We start from the raw sequence: 24437 nt of genomic DNA, 5'->3' as shown, positions 1-24437 counted from the left end.
CACTCAGTTGAAGCTAGTTTAAATTGTCATTGTAATGATTAATTATGTGGAGTGGCAAATCTAGGATAAGAGTCTAATGAGGTCTCATAAAAATTTCAAAACTAATTATATTTGAAGGGTACTTTAACAATTGTTTATCAAAAAAATCATAGTTTATAAAAATATATGGGGTCCTATAGTGTATAAATCTTTTTTTAGTGGAGTCATAGGACGCCACAACCCAAACACTACATTCGCCACCGGTTCCGTGGTGGTATTTAGACAAAACAATTGTTGTGCAATGACATGCTTCATTACAGGCATATGCTACTACGTACGGAAAAGAAATTTACGTCGATGTGAATTTTTAAACATCTTATATTTTCGTGTAAAAACCTATAATTTTGAAATCGCGACCTTCCTGCATAAGATCCAAAGTCTCAACCAGTTGAGCTGGAACAATATTATTTGTATTAAGCGTTTCACAAAATAAAATATATAGCGTATATGTATTAATAAAAAGACCAAATTGCCGTAATGAACAATATTTACCGAGGTTGACAACTACGGAGTAGTATATAGGAGTAATTACATGGATGGTCCTTTGGTATCTACAAAATTGCATGTATGGAAATTGTAGTTTTCACTTCTTACGTGAAGAGCCTCTTTCACTAATAGTCTTTCCCTTCTTCCCGAAAACAACGTCTAACTTGCATGTCACTTAATAAAATCTCATTAATTTTCTTATATACTAAATGGCACCCCATTTTGTGCCGTCGAACCAGGAGAAACGACATCCCTGTCCCAACCTTTTTTCCTTAAGTTAAACACCCCTCAACTTTTTTTCAAAATTTTGCCCTACAATAAACACGCTTCACTTTTCTACCAAATTAATCGCCTCCTATGCCGCCAGTAGCGACCAACTCCTCTGCCGCCATCAGCACCGCTCGCACAAAGCCGAATACTCAATGTTACGAACTCCTCACTGGCCGGGATCAATTGCATTAGCAGATTCAGGTATGTATCTTCTTTTTCTTTTTTTTTCGTTCTTTTTTTGTGGTGGAATTTGGAGGTCGATTTTAGGGTTTTTGTTTTGATTTTCGACTTGGGTTAAGTTTTCAATTCTTTCTTTCGATTTTTAGGTAATGATTGTACCATAACTTGTTGACATTCATATTGTTGTTGTTGTTGTTGATATTGTTGAATATGCGATGATGGCTGTGTTTCAACTTAAGTGACCATCCTTTTATGTTTGGTTCATTTTTTATTTGAATATGATGTGGTGATACTTATGATTTGCTTTATTTTTGTTGTTAATAAGTTGTGCTTCCATTTTTTTGACTTGAAATTGAATTTGTTGTGGTTGTTTTTCCTTGGACAAGGTAATGTATGTTGCTCTGTAGGAGATAGTTTATTGTTATTTTTATGTTGTGATGGTTATTTGTAGATAGTTTGTATGTTTATTCTGTTGCTTTCTTATTTGTTCTATTTTGTTGTCTATGTTATTGCACATTTTTTTTGTTTGTGGCACAATAGTGTTTGATAGTATAATGTTGACGAGAAAGAGACAAAGAGGGGGTAATTGTAGTAGTGATATTTCTAATGAACAATCGGGTACTAATGATTCCGGTTTTGATTGGCCCGTTGTTGTAATCTCGAAAAATGTCCAATATATGATAAGTTAGGATGTTCGTACATGTGTGTAATTAGTCAATTTGTACTTCTCACTTGCATACACTACTAAAATTATTATATAACAATACACATTTGTATACTTTGCATGCAATACTATAATAACTACTGTAATAATATCATATTTAGTTTCATAATCAACTACAATACATATACCAACTGAACAAACATATTATATTGGTTGTATAAGCGCCTTTATTGGGTTAAGGTGAAAATTTTGACCCATTATACCAACAGAACAAACAGATTAATTTCCACCTTTGAGTTAAGGTGGAAATTTTGACATATTTGGGTCATAAAGGCCTATTTTGACCCATATGCGTAATTATGGGAATCCGAAGTTACCTACACATCCAAAATATCCTTTTAGATTTGTGGTATGAAAATGAAACCTTCAGGTCATCCGGATTGGCTTTTGAGTCATCAACGGAAAATTTTATAGTTTTTGGAGGAAGTGTTGATATCGGCCAAAAAGTCACGTTTTTACTCCCGATATTGAGCCCTAAAACCATAAAGTTCCAAACTTTATGGCCAAAATAATCACTTTATTGGTTAATTTGGTAGATTTAGTAATTACAAAGGCTATGTTTCAAGAATCACTAAAAACGGATGAAAAACGAGCAAAAACGAGCAAAACCGGCTAAGACGATTAACTCGCGTTTAAATAACTTATTTTATAGGAAAAGTTTATTTACTTAATCTCATGTTGTAGGATATTCAATTACGAACGCGTGGGCGTAAGAATCGTCAAAAACGGAGCTAAAAGGAAGATTCTAGAGCGAAAACGGTGAAAGACAAGATACGATCTAGCAAACCCTTGCCAAACGGCTTGCCATAATGAAAACGGCCTGCCAGCAAACGGGCACCGAAAACGGCTTGCCCGGGCAAACGGGCATCAAAAACGGCCTTGGCAAACGGCTTGCTAAACCCCTTGCCAAACGGCCTGCCAGGGGTTTTTCAGCAATTTAATTACAATTTTGCCACCAAGCATTTTCTATAAATGGAGGCTTCATCCCACCATTTCAACACACCAATTCTTCACTTCTCTCTCAAATATCTCTCTATAGTCGCTCTCTAGTGATCTATAGGAGATTAGTTCTCTCTCTACTTTCTTTCTCTCTCTAGATTCTAGAGAGAGAAAAGTACAGAGATTAGGAAATGTAATTATCTCTCTATTGTCATTCTCTAGTGATCAATAGGAGATTAGTATGTAGTTAGTAGTAGAAGCTATCGAGCATTGTAACGCTACGGATATTATGAAGAAATACAAGTGTTATTCTGCCGACAGTATTCGGTAATATCTATCCTTTCTTTTATTAATTCATTATAATATTCTTGTTAGATGTTTGTGATTTATTAATATTAGAAATGCCTGTTACCATGATGTGTGAGTAATTGTTTGATTGTTTGCCATGATTTAATAATGTTAGTTAGGGATGATTATCGTTTCGTACTCGCTTTCTGTATAACAACCCGTCCTAATCCATCTGGACGAATACATTACATTTGGTTACATCGCGAGGTACTTGACCTCTATATGATACATTTTACAAACATTGCATTCGTTTTTAAAAGACAACTTTTCATTACATCGAAAGTTGACAGGCATGCATACCATTTCATAATATATCAAACTATCAATGACTTCTTATCAATCTTGAAGAACTTAATTACTCGAATGCAACGTCTTTTGAAATATGCCATGAATGACTCCAAGTAATATCTTTAAAACGGGCAAATGCACAGCGGAAGATTTCTTTCAAACCTGAGAATAAACATGCATTAAAGTGTCAACCAAAAGGTTGATGAGTTCATAGGTTTATCATAAAACAATAAAATTCATCATTTTGATAGACCACAAGATTTAAATCCTGCATGGTACAAATGGGCCCGAATCCTTTATCCACCTGTAATGCACATGCGATATCTTTTAAATACAGTACACCTTTCTCGTGTACGAAATCATCTTTCATAAATCTTAGTAACCGTACACATATCTCGTGCATAAAAATAACATACACATAACCTGTGTATAAAATCATTCTCTCGATACATAACATTCACTTTTCATTGCTTTCATAGCTTGGCTTGGTAACCGACCTTAACATATAATGCGCATAATAATATCCCCAAAACAGAACATCTCGTCTGTATAATAATCATATAAACTTCGAAGTACTAAACACCACTCCCACTAGCCCTTCCGTCTAGTGAACATTCTGGGTGGGGGTGTTAAACCCGATAGCTACCTTTAGGATTCGCGACAATTAGGCGTGCACTAATTCTCAAAATTAGTGATGTTCCCTAATTCTTAGGTTATCAAGCAATAATAATCAGGGGAAAAAATATTCATATCAATTGTGGTAATTATCACGTTCACATAATTCAATGGTGGCAATTATCACGTCCACATAATTCATTCGAGGAATGTTTTGCTTGTGTCTATCTCGTCAAACATTTATAAAAGTATTTCATGTATTCGCAGTTCAAAATGTATTTCAAAAGCATTTAATAAAACAGTTGTAAAAGTAGCGCATGTATTCTCAGTTCCAAAAATGTAAAGAGTAAAAGGGAATCAAATGAACTCACAATCCAATATTTTGTAGTAAAAATATTCATACGACGAAACTGAACAATGCAGGATTGGCCTCGGATTCACGAACCTATATTATTTGTATATATATTAAAACACGTACTTATAATTAACAAATATATCTATATTAATATTAATGTTATACTTTTTATATTGATAACTTATATTCTTTTTATATAGTTAAATAAGTAAAATTATAAATTTTGTTATGTTATATATAATAATTTTATTTTCATATATATATCTATATATCAATTGTTTTATTAAAACTAGTAATTATAATAATACTTTAAATAATATTTGTAATGGTAAAATGATAATAATAATAATAATAATAATAATAATAATAATAATAATAATAATAATAATAATAATAATAATAATAATAATGATAATAATAATGATAATAATAATAACAAAAAAAATAGAAAGGCTACCTTATTGTAATAGGCCTTTTAAAAAAATAAAATAAACGTCGCTGCCTGGGATCGAACCCTCAACCTCTTGATTAAACTAAACACACCTAACCATACCTAACCACCCCTCTGCTCCTCCATTTCTGCTTTAATTTATCTCCTAAAATCCTCTTAACCCTTAACTGTTTTCATTTTCATAATCCAATCATCATCATAATTCTATCAACATAATCTAACATTATCAATATTGTTCCACAATCACGATCATCATAATATCAGTGGGTTTCGGCCCAACTTAAAATTGATATGGCCCAATATGTTAAGCAAGGACTCGGCCCAGTAGGCCCACACCCTTATGACAGCTTTTATTGAAAAAAAAAATATGCACAATCCTGGTTTCGAACCCATGACCTCTAGATAACCCAATACACACCCAAACCATCCAAGCTGTTTTGTTTTTCTGTTAATTTATCGATCTTATTTTCTTTTAACCTATCTATCCTGTTTGTCTCTTCTTCTTCTCAAAATCTTACAGACCCGTCCCTTGCATACATCCTCATTTCTTCATCTACTAACTAAACATCATCATCTTAATCTTTTTCGCTAATATCATAATCATTCTAAAAGAAAAGAAACTCATTATCATCAAACTTATTTCATCACTCACATCATTTATCATCATCACCAAACCGTAAACACGATCATAATCATCATTATTATCATATATCCGTCATCATCATCTTCTATTATAAAAGACCATCATCATCATCATCGTTCGTTATTATCTTTGCCACTATACGATCAATAATAAAAAAAACGAAGTGATAAAACAGATTTGTCCAGCGGTAGTTAGATCTTAATTCTAGTTGGACCATAACTAAATAGTTGGGCCTAACAATAATCTCTGTTGGGCCTCTAATTGGTAGAAGAAATTTAATAACAAAAATTACGTTACTGTTGTAGGTGAAACGACAAAAGCAAAAGCCAATTACAGGATCAAATATCGATTACTCAATAAGTTTTGTGGTGATGTTTTTCTGCAGAAACCGTAACAAACTAGCAGCAAAAATATACGATTCGTTGTGGTGGCTTACGAAGGTGATGATGAATAGTATTGGGTGTTCAATAATGGTGGGTTTTGGTGATGGTTTTCGTGGGTAGTAAACAGAAACAGCAGGTTATAAATGATGGTGTGGCTCGGTTCATCATCTTCATCGCATAGAACAATGAGAACATGGCTGCAATATAAGAGTTGCAGGTTTTAGAGAGAGAAAGAGAGATGTAGGGAGAAAGGAAGTAAGGGTGGTTCCTGGTTTCGTTTTTGTAATCGTAACAGACAAGAAACGAGTTATAGTTTGCGATTGTTTAATTCACGAAGGAAGCAAGAAATGTGGTGATGGGTTTTGATGGTTTTCGAAGAAAATAATGATGTTGGTGGTGGCGGTATTGGTGGAGCTGTGGTGGTGCTCGCAGTTGAAGTGGGTGTTCATGATGAAGGTGATGATAGTCTCGGTTGGAGAAGAAAGGGATGGAGGAAAGTGGTAGGGTGATCTTTGCTTATGGTGATCATACTTATATGTATATATTAATATATGCATATGCTTATGATACATATTAAAGTTTTAGGTAGGTAGAAAGTGAAGCACAGTAACCCAATAATAGTCACTCATGGGATATAAACTGTTAATTCTACCGATACTTAGCTTGGGTATTATCTCGTGTCCATTGCTAAACAGTTACGGATAAATTTAATTCATAAAAATCCCATATTATAAAGTTAAATCCATTTATTTATTTCAGTCATTAACTGTTTGAAACTTGATCAAAAAGGTTCGGTAATTATTTATTTTCTGTACCAAATAATATGTACGGAGTCCTAAAATTTAAACTAAAAAAGTAAAAAATATTTTTAACAAACCTAAAATCTTCGTAATCACTTTACGCTCCAACTTTTATTTTAATCCTTCATAAACTCATGTTAAATTTATAGGAACGCTAACGAAAGGTCAACCGAGCAATACAAACTTTGACAAATTAAGCTCAAAAGCATTTATATTTAATATACCTTCTATATATATATAAACAGTTTTTAATAGCAAGATTTACTACATAAATATATTATATATTTTTAAACAATTGGATTTAATATGATATATATATATATATATATATATATATATATATATATATATATTTACAATTAATATTTACAAGTAATATTCATATATATATGTATATACATATATATATATATATATATATATATATATATATATATATATATATATATATATATGTATATACATATATACATATATATATATATATACATATATATATATATATATATATATATATATATATATATATATATATATATATATATATATATATATGTTTATTGTAATAGTTTTAATTACATCGCATATCATTTTACATATTTATTTCCAATAAATTATATATTATTTCAAATAATATTTTAAATTATTATTATATATATATATTTTTAAATATACATGTATCTATTTACAATTAGTTGTTCGTGAATCGTCGGAAATGGTCGAAGGATAATTGAATACATAAACACAGTTCAAAATTTCGAGACTCAATATTACAGACTTTGCTTATCATGTCGAAATCATATAGAGATTAAGTTTAAATTTGGTCGGAAATTCCCGGGTCGTCACATTCTGTCTATGATATTAAACCTCGTTATTATCGTCCTTCCACCAATAAACGTGATTAAAACCTTTTATAAAGTCGACAATTATTAGGTAATTAATTATCTGTGTTTATACATTGGTCAAGGTATGAACCCATCGGAAATACTACAAAGTACATGGAGAATTACCGTAGGACCAGATCAAGACATTGGTCAAGAGTATGACTCATGTCGATGTACTATAGGACCACTTGAGCATGGTCAAGGTTAGAAGCTATGGAACCACTATAAGTCTAGTACATGGTGGTTAACTAAGGGATTTATTGGGTAGATTTAAGTAAGGGCTGGTTTAAATCATAAATGGAAAATTAACGCACTACAATACAAACTAAGCTTATAAATCTTTAAGGATGACTGAGAACTATAAGAGGTTCTAATTTGTCTACAAACCCTTAGATTTTACAAAAACATTGACAGAAAGGAATTTGAAACACAATCATAACCACTTACTTGGGTGATACACTAAGGTGTTAAGAAAGGTTGGATATTATATGTATATGGATATGCTACTTTATTCGTGCGCCTAAGGTATGCATTGCATCCAAGATGGGCTGCTTATATCCTTAAACCGGATAAAGCGTCGGGAGTTGAGCATAGTTCATCCGATCAGAATCTTCAAAACCTAGTTCCTCGTGACATGCTAATCGGGAAACCGCTTAGTAGGGAATCTAGTGTTCACACCAAGGTATATCTATCCAAGGGGTGTCTCATAATCATCCCGACACTACGTTATCTTAAATCATGGTAAACCACGTCTTCTCTATCCTTAGCTGTTGCATTCTAGCTAGCTTATTTTAATTATATTGCTTTAATATTTTAAATACAATTATAAATCAAATCAACCCAACTATTGCCTTTACATAATTTGATATTCCGGATAAAGTGGTTTCTAGAATAAACCGGTTGGACTTGGTTGTTGGATTTTCCGAACAGTCGCCAATTTATTGGGACCAAAAGGATCCTGCCTCTCCACACAAGGTGTACCTGACCACTAGTCTTGGATACTAAATTATGTACAAACCCATCTTAATTACTAAATTATCTAGATAAGCTCCGTTTCAAATTGGACCGCTCAAGGAATGACCCTAGGTCATATTTGCCCTTGCTAACCCATAGGAAAGAATAATAGATTCAGGCTCAGCATATATAAATTAAACAATCAACTTCTTCTGTTGATATCCTGAATTGACGTTTTGCTACCTAATGACACCGCATAAATAAACCGTCTGATTCAGGCATATCAAGTGTCAAAATGACTCTCGAGCCTAATTACGGGCTTTTAAGTTAAAAATGGTTACAGTTTTGACGAAAATTATATTGGGAAAGAAAGTGTTCTCGCCAAGTTTCAATATGATATATGTTATGTTTGGGTTTTTCGAGTTTAAACATTTTCTTTGGGTCGTTAAAAAGGGAATTTGCAACTGTAGGTTGCTACTGTACAGCAACGTCAGAAGCTTTTTAGGGGTAGCTTTGAGGTTGTCCTATGGGGCAGTTTTTTAAAAACCATAACTTTCAAACTTTAACTCGGATTTTGATAAATAAATTGTTCATTGAAAGGTGCGGGGTGAACTTTCCAATGGTTATGTCCTAACACGTTAAATCATATTTTATGGGACCCGGAACCTGCTGTAAAGTTGTTAAATTTTTGTTTACTTTTTTATGATACATACTGTTATGCATGATAGTAAACATGTATGAATTTTGTTAGTGATGTTGGTTATTAGTTGCTCTATCATTCTTGGTCGTAAGAGATACTACTGTAATAGCTTTTATGTTGCTTTATGAACAATTTACGTTAAATTCTAAGTTAAATGCATATCTATTACTCTACTCATCATCTCGGTTCATATTTCAGGCCCCTGGTGTAGTGAACCGAACATTTCCATGTTTATATATATATTAAATGAAATTGTTATTTACATGATTAAGTGTTCCCAACATGTTAAGCAATCAAACTTGTTAAGACTTGATTAATTGAAATAGGTTTCATATAGACAATTGACCACCCAAGTTGACCGGTGATTCACGAACGTTAAAACTTGTAAAAACTATATGATGACATATATATGGATATATATATATATAGTTAACATGATATTATGATAAGTAAACATATCATCAAGTATATTAACAATGAACTACATATGTAAAAACAAGACTACTAACTTAATGATTTTGAAACGAGACATATATGTAACGATTATCGTTGTAACGACATTTAATGTATATATATCATATTAAGAGATATTTATACATCATAATATCATGATAATATAATAATTTAAAATCTCATTTGATATTATAAACATTGGGTTGACAACACTTAACAAGATCGTTAACCTAAAGGTTTCAAAACAACACTTACATGTAACGACTAACGATGACTTAACGACTCAGTTAAAATGTATATACATGTAGTATTTTAATATGTATTTATACACTTTTGAAAGACTTCAATACACTTATCAAAATACTTCTACTTAACAAAAATGCTTACAATTACATCCTCGTTCAGTTTCATCAACAATTCTACTCGTATGCACCCGTATTCGTACTCGTACAATACACAGCTTTTAGATGTATGTACTATTGGTATATACACTCCAATTGTAGTGACCCGAACTTTTCCATGTTTATATATATATTAATTGAGATTGATATTTACATGATTAAATGTTTCCAACATGTTAAGCAATCAAACTTGTTAAGACTTGATTAATTGAAATATGTTTCATATAGACAATTGACCACCCAAGTTGACCGGCGATTCACGAACGTTAAAACTTGTAAAAACGACATGACGATATATATATGGATATACATATGGTTAACATGAGATTATGATAAGTAAGTATCTCCATAAGTATATTAACAATGAGTTATATACATATAAACAAGACTACTAACTTAAGGATTTCGAAACGAGACATATATGTAACGATTATCGTTGTAACGACATTTAAATGTATATATATCATATTAAGATATATTAATATATCATAATATCATGATAATATAATAATTTAACATCTCATTATATATAATAAACAATGGGTTAACAACATTAATTGAGATCGTTAACTTAAAGGTTTCAAAACAACACTTACATGTAACGACTAACGATGACTTAACGACTCAGTTAAAATGTATATACATGTAGTGTATTTAGATGTATTAAAATACTTTTGGAAGACTTCAAGACATATATCAAAACACTCATACTTAACGAAAATGGTTACAGTTACTTTTCCATTCTTTTCTTTCATCAAGAATTCTAGTCGTATTCTTACCCGTATTATACACAGCTTCAAAACGTACTTACTATGAGTATATACCAATAGGAACTAGCATGAGATTCCACTATTAATTATGTCATGTATGACTAATCAATTTTAACTTCTACCATGAGCTAGTCAACTAACTAGAACTCCTTTTAACCCCACTTACCACTCACCAATTACCACTCATCATTCACTCCATTTCACTTCCAATTCTCTTTCTAATTCTCTCTCAACACACACACACTATTATGAACGTATTTTTATAGTAGTTAATCATCATCTTCATCAAAAATCACTTCAAGAATCAAGCTATAATCATCATAGGAAGAACACTTCAAGAACACTTCAAAAATCCCTTCAAGTTTACTAATTTACTTTCAAGCTTTCTAATCCATTTCAAGTAATCATCTAAGATCAAGAAACCTTTGTTATATATAGTAGGTTATCTTTTTTATTCAAGGTAATATTCATATTCAAACTTTGATTCAATTTCTATAACTATAAACTATCTTAATTCGAGTAAAAATCTTACTTGAACTTGTTTTTGTGTCATGATCCTACTTCAAGAACTTTCAAGCCATCCAAGATCCTTTGAAGCTAGATCATTTCTTGTCACTTCCAGTAGGTTTACCTACTAAACTTGAGGTAGTAATGATGTTCATAACATCATTCGATTCATACATATAAAGCTATCTTATTCGAAGGTTTAAACTCATAATCACTAGAACATAGTTTAGTTAATTCTAAACTTGTTCGCAAACAAAAGTTAATCCTTCTAACTTGACTTTTAAAATTAACTACACACATGTTCTATATCTATATGATATGCTAACTTAATGATTTAAAACCTGGAAACACGAAAAACACCGTAAAACCGGATTTACGCCGTCGTAGTAACACCGCGGGCTGTTTTGGGTTAGTTAATTAAAAACTATGATAAACTTTGATTTAAAAGTTGTTATTCTGAGAAAATTATTTTTATTATGAACATGAAACTATATCCAAAAATTATGGTTAAACTCAAAGTGGAAGTATGTTTTCTAAAATGGTCATCTAGACGTCGTTCTTTCGACTGAAATGACTACCTTTACAAAAACGACTTGTAACTTATTTTTCCGACTATAAACCTATACTTTTCTGTTTAGATTCATAAAATAGAGTTCAATATGAAACCATAGCAATTTGATTCACTCAAAACGGATTTAAAATGAAGAAGTTATGGGTAAAACAAGATTGGATAATTTTTCTCATTTTAGCTACGTGAAAATTGGTAACAAATCTATTCCAACCATAACTTAATCAACTTGTATTGTATATTATGTAATCTTGAGATACCATAGACACGTATACAATGTTTCGACCTATCATGTCGACACATCTATATATATTTCGGAACAACCATAGACACTCTATATGTGAATGTTGGAGTTAGCTATACAGGGTTGAGGTTGATTCCAAAATATATATAGTTTGAGTTGTGATCAATACTGAGATACGTATACACTGGGTCGTGGATTGATTCAAGATAATATTTATCGATTTATTTTTGTACATCTAACTGTGGACAACTAGTTGTAGGTTACTAACGAGGACAGCTGACTTAATAAACTTAAAACATCAAAATATATTAAAAGTGTTGTAAATATATTTTGAACATACTTTGATATATATGTATATATTATTATAGGTTCGTGAATCAACCAGTGGCCAAGTCTTACTTCTCGACGAAGTAAAAATCTGTGAAAGTAAGTTATAGTCCCACTTTTAAAATCTAATATTTTTGGGATGAGAATACATGCAGGTTTTATAAATGATTTACAAAATAGACACAAGTACGTGAAACTACATTCTATGGTTGAATTATCAAAATCAAATATGCCCCTTTTTATTAAGTCTGGTAATCTAAGAATTAGGGAACAAACACCCTAATTGACGCGAATCCTAAAGATAGATCTATTGGGCCTAACAAACCCCATCCAAAGTACCGGATGCTTTAGTACTTCGAAATTTATATCATATCCGAAGGGTGTCCCGGAATGATGGGGATATTCTTATATATATGCATCTTGTTAATGTCGGTTACCAGGTGTTCACCATATGAATGATTTTTATCTCTATGTATGGGATGTGTATTGAAATATGAAATCTTGTGGTCTATTGTTACGATTTGATATATATAGGTTAAACCTATAACTCACCAACATTTTTGTTGACGTTTAAAGCATGTTTATTCTCAGGTGAATACTAAGAGCTTCCGCTGTCGCATACTAAAATAAGGACAAGATTTGGAGTCCATGTTTGTATGATATTGTGTAAAAACTGCATTCAAGAAACTAATTTCGATGTAACATATTTGTATTGTAAACCATTATGTAATGGTGGTGTGTAAACATGATATTTTAGATTATCATTATTTGATAATCTACGTAAAGCTTTTTAAACCTTTATTTATGAAATAAAGGTTATGGTTTGTTTTAAAAATGAATGCAGTCTTTGAAAAACGTCTCATATAGAGGTCAAAACCTCGCAACGAAATCAATTAATATGGAACGTTTTTAATCAATAAGAACGGGACATTTCAGTTGGTATCCGAGCGTTGGTGTTAGAGAACCAGAATTTTGCATTAGTGTGTCTTATCGAGTTTGTTAGGATGCATTAGTGAGTCTGGACTTCGACCGTGTTTACTTGAAAAATGATTGCTTAACAAATTTTGTTGGAAACTATATATTTTTAACATGTGAATATTATGTGATATATTAATCTCTTAACGCGTTTGATATTATGTGATAGATGTCTACCTCTAGAACAAGTCCCATTGACTCACCTAATAATAATGAAGAGTCAAATGTAAATTGGAATGATTCGTGGACTGATTCACAAGTTCCCGAAGAGGAACCGGAAGAAGAGTCGGAACCGGAAGAAGAATCGGAACCGGAAGAAGAATCGGAACCGGATGAAGAAATAGAACCGGTGGGGGAAATAATAAAACGGTTAAGTAAAAGAAAATCCTCAACCAACCGACCAAGGTTAATTATGGTCAATGGTGTTTCAGCCAAGGAAGCAAAATATTGGGAGGATTACCAATTCTCCGATGAATCGGATTCCGACGAGAATTCCGATGATGTTATAGAAATTACTCCAACTGAATTTAAAAAGGCAAAAGAAAATAATAAGGGAAAGGGCATAAAAATAGAGAAATCTAATTCCAACCCCGATGAACTTTATATGTATCATCAACCCCCGAAGTCCTTAAGTTGTAACAATGACCCGGGAACCTCTAAACCACCAGGTTTTTCTAAACCAATGTGGACAACGACGGCTCGTATTAGGGGAACATCATATATCCCTAGAAACTTGGCAAAACGAACCAAAACCGAACAAGAAGAAATGAGCGAGTCGGAATAAGATAGTTGTATTCGTGTGGTGTAATATATGTAATATAGTGTGCTTATGCTTTATGATATATGTAAAAATTGCTTGTATTAATAAGTATTTTTTTATGAATCTAACTCTTGTCTATTTTACAGTATAAAAACACAAAATGGATAGACAACCCAATATTTTAAGAGACCTACCCGGAGACATGATTGATGAAATCTTGTCTAGAGTCGGTCAGAATTCCTCGGCACAACTATTTAAGGCGAGATCAGTTTGTAAGACATTCGAAGAACGTTCCAAGAATGCCTTGGTTTATAAAAGGCTTTCATTCGAAAGATGGGGGATATCACATTGGGAAATCCATAAGTTACGATGTGTTTACTTTGACACATATATTGCGGGGAACCCAAATGCTATTTTACGCAACGGGTTAAGAAATTATTTTGACTCAGTATATCCGAATATAGGACTTCATGATTTAGAAAAAGCGGCTAACACGCAACATAAAGAAGCATGTTATGCTTACGGGTTAGTAATGTTCGCTTCTCACCAAAGTGAGAACAAGAACATCGGGCTACAACTATTAAACAAAACGTTCCCACAAGTAACGGAGTCAGTAATTGGAGTAAGAAATGAGGTTTTTAGGTTATTACGAGACTGTTGGTCATTACGTAACCCTCGTCCCTTTGACGACGTTACAACACGCTGTCTTATCAACGGCCATAACGGTTATGTTCCACAAGACCAAGGATGGGAAGTAGTCCTAGTAAAACCAGAATGCATGACTTGTTTCTGGACGTATGAATTACGTGTTTTTATTGCCTTTGCTGAACGACTTGTGTACTAGCTAGAATTATCTTCACAACTATCTTGTATCAAAGTTATTGTGTGCTATATTTCATGCTTTATGTAAAATAAGCGGTATTGTAAGTTTGTAAAATATTGTATAAAAGTTTGAACGCGAAATATTATTACAATCAGTTTTTCATATAGAATTGTAGTAGTTGAATTGTATATTAGCTACTAAGTATGAACTTAACGGGTAGGTACTACCCGAATTTAAACTTATAAAACGCTAATATGAAGAAAAAGCTTTTATAAATGAGTTCATATTATGCTACGAAATACTATTAACTACTCTTAATATTCTGTATGATTAACTTGTTCCATTTGACTATTTTGAAGGAAATGGCACCGACTACTCGACACACCGTGAATATGAATGAAGAGGAATTCCGTACTTTTCTAGCTTCAAACATAGCCGCAGTACAGGCTGCGCTACATACCAACAATAACCTTGGATCTAGCAGTACAGGAAATCGTGTAGGATGCACTACAAAGAATTCACTGCCTGCAAACCTTTGGAATTTGATGGAACCGAAGGACCGATCGGATTGAAACGGTGGACCGAGAAGGTCGAATCGGTGTTTGCCATAAGTAAGTGTACTGAAGAGGACAAAGTGAAGTACGCTACGCATACCTTCACAGGTTCTGCGTTAACACGGTGGAATACCTATCTAGAGCAAGTGGGACAAGACGATGCGTACGCACTACCGTGGTCAGCATTCAAGCACTTGATGAACGAGAAGTACCGTCCCAGAACCGAGGTCAATAAGCTCAAGACAGAACTTAGAGGGTTACGAACCCAAGGAGTTGATATTACCACGTACGAAAGACGATTCACAGAATTGTGCCTATTGTGTCCGGGAGCATTCGAAGATGAGGAAGAGAAGATCGACGCGTTTGTGAAAGGATTACCGGAAAGAATCCAAGAAGATATAAGTTCACACGAGCTCGCCTCCATACAACAGGCATGTAGAATGGCTCACAAACTAGTGAACCAGATTGAAGAAAGAATTAAAGAACAGACTGCTGAAGAGGCCAATGTGAAGCAAGTCAAAAGAAAGTGGGAGGAAAACGGTGATAAGAATCACCAATACAACAACAACAACAATTACAACAATAATCGAAACAATTATCCCAACAATCGCAACATCAATCGCAACTACAACAAACGGCCCAACAACAACAACAACAACAACAACAACAACAACAACAACAACAACAACAACAACTACAACAATCATCCCAACGACAATAATAACCGCAACAACAACAACAATCAGAAGCAGCTATGCCAAAGGTGTGAAAAGTATCACTCGGGGTTCTGCACCAAATTTTGCAACAAGTGTAAAAGAAATGGTCATAGCGCGGCGAAGTGTGAGGTCTACGGACCAGGGGTTAATAGAACGAAAGGAACAAATGGTGTCGGAACGAGTAATGGCGGAGCAAGTAGTGTCGGAGCAAGTTATGCCAATGTAGTTTGTTATAAATGTGGAAAACCGGGCCACATTATTAGAAATTGCCCGAACCAGGAGAACATGAATGGACAAGGCCGCGGAAGAGTTTTCAATATTAATGCGGCAGAGGCACAGGAAGACCCGGAGCTTGTTACGGGTACGTTTCTTATTGACAATAAATCTGCTTACGTTTTATTTGATTCGGGTGCGGATAGAAGCTATATGAGTAGAGTTTTTTGTGCTAAATTAAGTTGTCCATTGACGCCTTTGGATAGTAAATTTTTACTCGAATTAGCAAATGGTAAATTAATTTCAGCAGATAATATATGTCGGAATCAAGAAATTAAACTGGTTAGCGAAACATTTAAGATTGATTTGATACCAGTAGAGTTAGGGAGTTTTGATGTGATAATCGGTATGGACTGGTTGAAAGAAGTGAAAGCAGAGATCGTTTGTTACAAAAATGCAATTCGCATTATACGAGAAAAAGGAAAACCCTTAATGGTGTACGGAGAAAAGGGCAACACGAAGCTACATCTTATTAGTAATTTGAAGGTACAAAAACTAATAAGAAAAGGTTGCTATGCTGTTCTAGCACACGTTGAGAAAGTACAAACTGAAGAAAAGAGCATCAATGATGTTCCCATTGCAAAAGAATTTCCCGATGTATTTCCGAAAGAATTACCGGGATTACCCCCACATCGATCCGTTGAATTTCAAATAGATCTTGTACCAGGAGCTGCACCAATAGCTCGTGCTCCTTACAGACTCGCACCCAGCGAGATGAAAGAACTGCAAAGCCAATTACAAGAACTTTTAGAGCGTGGTTTCATTCGACCAAGCACATCACCGTGGGGAGCTCCTGTTTTGTTTGTCAAGAAGAAAGATGGTACATTCAGGTTGTGTATCGACTACCGAGAGTTGAACAAACTTACCATCCACTACCGAGAATCAACGACTTATTTGATCAACTACAAGGCTCGTCTGTTTATTCAAAGATTGACTTACGTTCCGGGTATCATCAAATGCGGGTGAAAGAAGATGATATTCCAAAGACTGCTTTCAGAACACGTTACGGTCATTACGAGTTTATGGTCATGCCGTTTGGTTTAACTAATGCACCAGCTGTGTTCATGGACCTTATGAACCGAGTGTGTGGACCATACCTTGACAAGTTTGTCATTGTTTTCATTGATGACATACATATTTACTCAAAGAATGACCAAGAACAAGGTGAACATTTGAGAAAGGTGTTAGAATTATTGAGGAAGGAAGAATTGTACGTAAGTTTTCAAAGTGTGCATTTTGGTTGGAAGAAGTTCAATTCCTCAGTCACATAGTGAACAAAGAAGGTATTAAGGTGGATCCGGCAAAGATAGAAACTGTTGAAAAATGGGAAACCCCAAAAACTCCGAAACACATACGCCAGTTTTTAGGACTAGCTGGTTACTACAGAAGGTTCATCCAAGACTTTTCCAGAATAGCAAAACCCTTGACTGCATTAACGCATAAAGGGAATAAATTTGAATGGAATGATGAACAAGAGAAAGCGTTTCAGTTATTGAAGAAAAAGCTAACTACGGCACCTATATTGTCATTGCCTAAAGGGAATGATGATTTTGTGATTTATTGTGACGCATCAAAGCAAGGTCTCGATTGTGTATTAATGCAACGAACGAAGGTGATTGCTTATGTGTCTAGACAATTGAAGATTCACGAACAAAATTATACGACGCATGATTTGGAATTAGGCGCGGTTGTTTTTGCATTAAAGACTTGGAGGCACTACTTATATGGGGTTAAAAGTATTATATATACCGACCACAAAAGTCTTCAACACATATTTAATCAGAAACAACTGAATATGAGGCAGCGTAGGTGGATTGAATTGTTGAATGATTACGACTTTGAGATTCGTTACCACCCGGGGAAGGCAAATGTGGTAGCTGATGCCTTGAGCAGGAAGGACAGAGAACCCATTCGAGTAAAATCTATGAATATAATGATTCATAATAACCTTACTACTCAAATAAAGGAGGCGCAACAAGGAGTTTTAAAAGAGGGAAATTTAAAGGATGAAATACCCAAAGGATCGGAGAAGCATCTTAATATTCGGGAATACGGAACCCGGTATAGGGCTGAAAGGATTTGGGTACCAAAATTTGGAGATATGAGAGAAATGGTACTTAGAGAAGCTCATAAAACCAGATACTCAATACATCCTGGAATGGGGAAGATGTACAAGGATCTCAAGAAACATTTTTGGTGGCCGGGTATGAAAGCCGATGTTACTAAATACGTAGGAGAATGTTTGACGTGTTCTAAGGTCAAAGCTGAGCATCAGAAACCATCAGGTCTACTTCAACAACCCGAAATCCCGGAATGGAAATGGGAAAACATTACCATGGATTTCATCACTAAATTGCCAAGGACTGCAAGTAGTTTTGATACTATTTGGGTAATAGTTGATCGTCTGACCAAATCAGCACACTTCCTGCCAATAAGAGAAGAGGACAAGATGGAGAAGTTAGCACGACTGTATTTGAAGGAAGTCGTCTCCAGACATGGAATACCAATCTCTATTATCTCTGATAGGGATGGCAGATTTTTTTCAAGATTCTGGCAGACATTACATCAAGCATTAGGAACTCGTCTAGACATGAGTACTGCCTATCATCCACAAACTGATGGGCAGAGCAAAAGGACGATACAAACGCTTGAAGACATGCTACGAGCATGTGTTATTGATTTCGGAAACAGTTGGGATCGACATCTACCGTTAGCAGAATTTTTCTACAACAACAGCTACCATTCAAGCATTGAGATGGCGCCGTTTGAAGCACTTTATGGTAGAAAGTGCAGGTCTCTGATATGTTGGAGTGAATTGGGGGATAGACAGATTACGGGTCCGGAGATTATACAAGAAACTACCGAGAAGATCATCCAAATTCAACAACGGTTGAAAACCGCCCAAAGTCGACAAAAGAGCTACGCTGACATTAAAAGAAAAGATATAGAATTTGAAATTGGAGAGATGGTCATGCTTAAAGTTACACCTTGGAAAGGCGTTGTTCGATTTGGTAAACGAGAGAAATTAAATCCAAGGTATATTGGACCATTCAAGATTATTGATCGTGTCGGACCAGTAGCTTACCGACTTGAGTTACCTCAACAACTCGCGGCTGTACATAACACTTTCCACGTCTCAAATTTGAAGAAATGTTTTGCTAAAGAAGATCTCACTATTCCGTTAGATGAAATCCAAATCAACAAAAAACTTCAATTCATCGAAGAACCCGTCGAAGTAATGGATCGTGAGGTTAAAAGACTTAAGCAAAACAAGATATCAATTGTTAAGGTTCGATGGAATGCTCGTAGAGGACCCGATTTCACCTGGGAGTGTGAAGATCCGATGAAGAAGAAATACCCGCATCTATTTCCATAAGATTCGTCAACACCTTCAACAGCTTAAAATTTCGGGACGAAATTTATTTAACGGGTAGGTACTGTAGTGACCCGAACTTTTCCATGTTTATATATATTAATTGAGATTGATATTTAAATGATTAAATGTTTCCAACATGTTAAGCAATCAAACTTGTTAAGACTTGATTAATTGAAATATGTTTCATATAGACAATTGACCACCCAAGTTGACCGGTGATTCACGAACGTTAAAACTTGTAAAAACTATATGATGACATATATATGGATATATATATAGTTAACATGATACTATGATAAGTAAACATATCATTAAGTATATTAACAATGAAATACATATGTAAAAACAAGACTACTAACTTAATGATTTTTAAACGAGACATATATGTAACGATTATCGTTGTAAAGACATTTAATGTATATATATCATATTAAGAGATATTCATACATGATAATATCATGATAATATAATAATTTAAAATCTCATTTGATATTATAAACATTGGGTTAACAACATTTAACAAGATCATTAACCTAAAGGTTTCAAAACAACACTTACATGTAACGACTAACGATGACTTAACGACTCAGTTAAAATGTATATACATGTAGTGTTTTAATATGTATTTATACACTTTTGAAATACTTCAATACACTTATCAAAATACTTCTACTTAACAAAAATTCTTACAATTACATCCTCGTTCAGTTTCATCAACAATTCTACTCGTATGCACCCGTATTCGTACTCGTACAATACACAGCTTTTAGATGTATGTACTATTGGTATATACACTCCAATGATCAGCTCTTAGCAGCCTATGTGAGTCACCTAACACATGTGGGAACCATCATTTGGCAACTAGTATGAAATATCTCATAAAATTACAAAAATATGAGTAATCATTCATGACTTATTTACATAAAAACAAAATTACATATCCTTTATATCTAATCCATACACCAACGACCAAAAACACCTACAAACACTTTCATTCTTCAATTTTCTTCATCTAATTGATCTCTTTCAAGTTCTATCTTCAAGTTCTAAGTGTTCTTCATAAATTCTACAAGTTCTAGTTACATAAAATCAAGAATACTTTCAAGTTTGCTAGCTCGCTTCCAATCTTGTAAGGTGATCATCCAACCTCAAGAAATCTTTGTTTCTTACTGTAGGTTATCATTATAATACAAGGTAATAATCATATTCAAACTTTGGTTCAATTTCTATAACTATAACAATCTTATTTCAAGTGATGATCTTACTTGAACTTGTTTTCGTGTCATGATTCTGCTTCAAGAACTTCGAGCCATCCAAGGATCCGTTGAAGCTAGATCCATTTTTTATCTTTTCCAGTAGGTTTATCCAAGGAACCTAAGGTAGTAATGATGTTCATAACATCATTCGATTCATACATATAAAGCTATCTTATTCGAAGGTTTAAACTTGTAATCACTAGAACATAGTTTAGTTAATTCTAAACTTGTTCGCAAATAAAAGTTAATCCTTCTAACTTGACTTTTAAAATCAACTAAACACATGTTCTATATCTATATGATATGCTAACTTAATGATTTAAAACCTGGAAACACGAAAAACACCGTAAAACCGGATTTACGCCGTCGTAGTAACACCGCGGGCTGTTTTGGGTTAGTTAATTAAAAACTATGATAAACTTTGATTTAAAAGTTGTTATTCTGAGAAAATGATTTTTATTATGAACATGAAACTATATCCAAAAATTATGGTTAAACTCAAAGTGGAAGTATGTTTTCTAAAATGGTCATCTAGACGTCGTTCTTTCGACTGAAATGACTACCTTTACAAAAATGACTTGTAACTTATTTTTCCGACTATAAACCTATACTTTTTCTGTTTAGATTCATAAAATAGAGTTCAATATGAAACCATAGCAATTTGATTCACTCAAAACGGATTTAAAATGAAGAAGTTATGGGTAAAACAAGATTGGATAATTTTTCTCATTTTAGCTACGTGAAAATTGGTAACAAATCTATTCCAACCATAACTTAATCAATTTGTATTGTATATTATGTAATCTTGAGATACCATAGACACGTATACAATGTTTCGACCTATCATGTCGACACATCTATATATATTTCGGAACAACCATAGACACTCTATATGTGAATGTTGGAGTTAGCTATACAGGGTTGAGGTTGATTCCAAAATATATATAGTTTGACATGTGATCAATACTGAGATACGTATACACTGGGTCGTGAATTGATTCAAGATAATATTTATCAATTTATTTCTGCACATCTAACTGTGGACAACTAGTTGTAGGTTACTAACGAGGACTGCTGACTTAATAAACTTAAAACATCAAAATATATTAAAAGTGTTGTAAATATATTTTGAACATACTTTGATATATATGTATATATTGTTATAGGTTCGTGAATCAACCAGTGGCCAAGTCTTACTTCCCGACGAAGTAAAAATCTGTGAAAGTGAGTTATAGTCCCACTTTTAAAATCTAATATTTTTGGGATGAGAATACATGCAGGTTTTATAAATGATTTACAAAATAGACACAAGTACGTGAAACTACATTCTATGGTTGAATTATCGGAATCGAATATGCCCCTTTTTATTAAGTCTGGTAATCTAAGAATTAGGGAACAGACACCCTAATTGACGCGAATCCTAAAGATAGATCTATTGGGCCTAACAAACCCCATCCAAAGTACCGGATGCTTTAGTACTTCGAAATTTATATCATATCCGAAGGGTGTCCCGGAATGATGGGGATATTCTTATATATGCATCTTATTAATGTCGATTACCAGGTGTTCACCATATGAATGATTTTTATCTCTATGTATGGGATGTGTATTGAAATATGAAATCTTGTGGTCTATTATTATGATTTGATATATATAGGTTAAACCTATAACTCACCAACATTTTTGTTGACGTTTTAAGCATGTTTATTCTCAGGTGATTATTAAGAGCTTCCGCTGTCGCATACTTAAATAAGGACGAGATTTGGAGTCCATGCTTGTATGATATTGTGTAAAAACTGCATTCAAGAAACTTATTTTGTTGTAACATATTTGTATTGTAAACCATTATGTAATGGTCGTGTGTAAACAGGATAGTTTAGATTATCATTATTTGATAATCTACGTAAAGCTTTTTAAACCTTTATTTATGAAATAAAGGTTATGGTTTGTTCTAAAATGAATGCAGTCTTTGAAAAACGTCTCATATAGAGATCAAAACCTCGCAACGAAATCAATTAATATGGAACGTTTTTAATCAATAAGAACGGGACATTTCACCTGGTAACAATAGCAACAACAATAGTGTTTTGCCACCGGTTCTATGTGAGGAAGTCCCAAGGAAAAAATGATTTGCAGGTAAGTTTAGTTTATAATATTCTCTTTTTGTGTACCCGATAGTTTCTTTTTTGTTGTTGTTGTATTTACTCCTCTGGAAGTTTTTCACCTCATCACTCTTTAAAAGAAAAGCCTATTGTATAAAGTTGCACACTTGTCAAGTTTCTTTTATACTACTATATAAAGTTGAGAAAAACCTACAATATAAAATTGCATACTCGAGAAGTTTCTCTTATGACAAAATTGCGTCGTTGGCCCTTCATGTTTGTATCAAACTGCACGAATAACCTTTATCTATTTTTTTAGCGTCGTTGACCTTCAACTTTCATATTTTGACATGGATGACCCTGTCGTTTAACTCTATTACTTTTCAAACATTAAGCTCCCTCACGTGCTAAGCATGTGAGGGCAATATCGTCCGTTCAGAATTACAGTGTTTTATTTATATCCCTCAACTATCCCAAAAAAATTCTTTACGTTCCTTTCTGACGCTCCCAAATAAGAACCCTAATTTCAACTTGCACAAAATTGATTTTATGCAATTTGGTTTTTGAAACTGGTTGATTGTTGGTGTGGTCGGAAGGCGGTAATTCGTCACCATTGACATCCAGGAATCCATACCGTAGGTTTTATTCATGTGCGATTAAGGTTTGTAATCCCTTGTGCAATTCTCTTAGTTTTACGAATTTTCATTAAATTTGATTCATTGTTTGCTATTTCAGGATTCAAGTTGTAGGTTTGTAGGCTGGTATAATCCACCAATGTGTGCTCGATCTACCATGATTATTGCAGGTCTGCTAGAGTCAAAGAATTATCTTGAAGCAAAAGTCAAAGCTGGGGAAATTAAAGAAGAAAAGTTGAAGTTTTTGTTGATTTGTAGTTGGTTATTGTTAGCTGTGTAACGACCCAACCCGTTAAATAACGTAAAACTTTTTTTTTTTTTTGAAAAGAAGGCAGCCTGCCCTGACAGGCTTGACCCGCGGTGCAGTCAGCCTAGCCGCGGCGTGGCTTAACTCATTCCCAAATAGTCTGAACCTTTACAAACCCTCGACATTCAAAACACCCTTTAGCCCACGGCGCGGCTCGCCTCTGTTGCTGATTCCTACTTAAATATTTTACACAAGGTCCGAATTTCGTATTAAACAACAACCATCGATTCAAAGGGCCTTCCATTACCTAACTAATAGAGTTTACAAGTTTTAAGACCCCAATCCAAATATTTGATCACCGAGCATCATTCGCTCATTACAATTCAAAAAT

This window comes from Rutidosis leptorrhynchoides, chromosome 3 (assembly GCF_046630445.1).
Source record: "Rutidosis leptorrhynchoides isolate AG116_Rl617_1_P2 chromosome 3, CSIRO_AGI_Rlap_v1, whole genome shotgun sequence".
Lineage (NCBI taxonomy): Eukaryota > Viridiplantae > Streptophyta > Magnoliopsida > Asterales > Asteraceae > Rutidosis > Rutidosis leptorrhynchoides.
The sequence above is the reverse complement of the archived record's forward strand: the minus strand, read 5'-3'. Positions refer to the sequence as shown.